The sequence below is a fragment of the Schistocerca serialis genome, chromosome 3 (genome assembly GCF_023864345.2).
Source record: "Schistocerca serialis cubense isolate TAMUIC-IGC-003099 chromosome 3, iqSchSeri2.2, whole genome shotgun sequence".
NCBI lineage: Eukaryota > Metazoa > Arthropoda > Insecta > Orthoptera > Acrididae > Schistocerca > Schistocerca serialis.
In genome coordinates this window covers 1,002,370,078-1,002,372,968 of record NC_064640.1, presented here as the reverse complement: position 1 = coordinate 1,002,372,968, position 2,891 = coordinate 1,002,370,078, and positions in this window count along the sequence as shown.

Below are 2,891 nucleotides of genomic sequence, written 5' to 3'. Positions count from 1 at the left end.
CAAACAGTTGAGGGAAAACTAGAGAGAACTTATCACATAAATTTACTATCGTTTTATAGTTTAGGTGGAGATTTTAACTAACTGGCTATAGACTGGGAAGCTCAACTGATTGGGAGTAGGGATGGACAGTCATGTGAAATTGTTTTAAGTGCCTTATTTGAAAATTATGTTGAGCAGTTAATCAAAGAACTGACTCATGAAGATAACATCTTAGACCTGCTGGTGACAAACAGACCAAACTTTTTGACACAATTAGCATAGAATAAGGAATCAGTGACCATAATGAGAGTACCACTCCATTTAATAGAGCTATAAATAGGAATACAGAAAAAGGCAGGAAGTTCTTTCTGTTCAGCAAAAGTAACAATGGACAGATTTTGGATTATCTGACAGGACATCATGAGAATTTCACCTCTAGCACTGACAATATTGAGCATAAGTGGACAAGGTTCAAGATTATTGTGCAATACATTTTAGCAAAATTGTATGGGACAGAGAAGACCCACCATGATTCAACAACCATGTTAGAAAGCTGCTATGAAAGCAAAGAGAACTTCATTGCAAATTTAAACATAGCCAAAGCCTTACAGATAAACAAAAACCAAGCAAATGAAAAAGTATCATAAGAAGGACATGAAGTGTTCAATGATTATGAAAGTAAAATTCCAGCTATCAATTTGACAGAAAATCCTAAGAAGTTCTGGTCTTATGTTAAATCTATAACTGGATCAAAGGCACCTGTCGAAGCACTCAATGACCATAAAAGAACTGAAACAGAGAATGACACAGAAAAGGCCAAAATACTAAATGTCTTTTTCAAAACTGTTTCACAGAGGAAGATCACAGTTTAGTTCCTTCTTTAAATTGTCACATGAATTACAAAATGACACATACCAAATTAAGTGACCAAGGGGCAGAAAAGCAATTGAAATTGCTCAACAGAGGAAATGTCACTGGACATAATGGGATGTAAGTTCAATTCTATACAGAGTATGTGAAAGAATTTGCCCCTCCGCAGTGAATTATTGGTCTCTTGATGAGTGAAGCATTCCTATTGACTGGAATTCCCATTTTCAACAAAAGTCATTGAACAGTTGCACAATACTATACATCTAGATCTCTGACATTGATCTGTTGTACAATTCTGGAATGTGTTTTATGCTCACATGTTATGTCTGATCTCCTCTGTTGGAACCAACGTGGGTTCCAAAAAGAATTATCATTTGAAACCCAGCTTGTTGTGTTCATCCAAGAGACACAGAAACCAATAGATACAGGTGTCCAGGTATATATAATGTTCCAAGACACTCCATACATGTCCTGCATGGCAACTTAATGAACAAAATAGGAGCATATGGAATATCATACCAACGGTGTGACTAGACTGAAGAGTTTCTAGCAAACAGAATACAGCACGTCATTCTGAATGGAGAGAAATCTTCAGATGTAAAAGTAACTTCAGGCATGCTGCAGGGGAGTATTATAGAACATTTACTTTTCACAATATATATAAATGACCTAGTAGATACTGTCTGAAGTACTGTCAGGCTTTTCATGCTTTCACAGATGATGCTGTTGTATGCAACAAAGTCGCAATGATAGAAAATTGTAGCAAAATGTGGAAGACCTGAAGAGGATCGATGCTTAGTGCAGGAAGTGGCAATTGACCCTCAACTGAAAAAAAATGTAACATATTGAGTATAAATAGACAGAATGATCCTTTATTGTATGATTACAAAACTGCATAACAATCACTAGAAACACTTACTTCCATAAAATATCTAGGAGTTTGTGTATGGAGTGATTTGAATTGGAATGACCAGATAAAATTAATCATGAGTGAGGCAGATGCTATACTGAGATTAATTGGTAGACTCCTCAGCAAATGTAACCACCAACAGAGGCAGTAGCTTACAAAACACTCATACAACAAATACTTGAATAATGCTCATCAGTATGGAACCCATCCCAGGTAGGACTAATAGAGGAAATAGATAAGGTGCAAGGAAGAGCAGCAGATTTCTTACAGGTTCATTTAGTAAGTGCAAAATTGGTAAAGAGATGCTTAGCCAACTCCAGTGGCAGATGCTTCAAGTGATGCATCATGCTACACTGTTAAAGTTCTGAGAGCATACATTCCTAGAAGAGTCAACCAATATATTGCCTCATCCTATGAATATCTCACAAAAAGAATATGTAGATAAAATGAGACAGATTCAAGCCCACACAGAGGCTTACCAGCAATTGTTTTTCCTGTGAACCATACAGGACTGGAACAGGAAAATAGGGAAGTGACACTGGTACACGAAGTACTCTCTGCCATTCACCATAAGATAGCTTGTAGAGTACAGATGTAAACTACAAAATTAAAGAAATGTTTACTTGATGAATTAATTAAACAAGAACAGTAATTCAGAACTTCATTTGATATCTTGATACCATACTCTGTAGAGCTCAAATTTCTTTTGTATGATTGAAAACAAAGTACAGTGCAAGAAAAAACATGATTGTATGACATTGTCTTATGGCATGGTTCCTACTGTGGTAAATGTAGATTAAGTCTTCAAGAACAGTATTGATATCATCACATTAAATTAAACAAAATTACTTAAGCATTACATAAAGAGAGACAGCTATTGTGAACTATCATACTGAATAATCTATTAAATTTAGAGCTTGCAGTCTGTTTTGGTGGACTTCTCCCATTAACATGTTGACTTTGAACCATGAAGCCATCTAAGAAGTGTATGAAAGACTTTTGCTGTAACCCTCAGCCTCAGTCAGTGTTAAAATCTATGCATGTGAGATATCAACAGCTTTGACTCTATCTACTAACATTTATCAAATTTCAGTATATATGGTAGACTTTTGTGGGAAATTGAGGCAAGAAG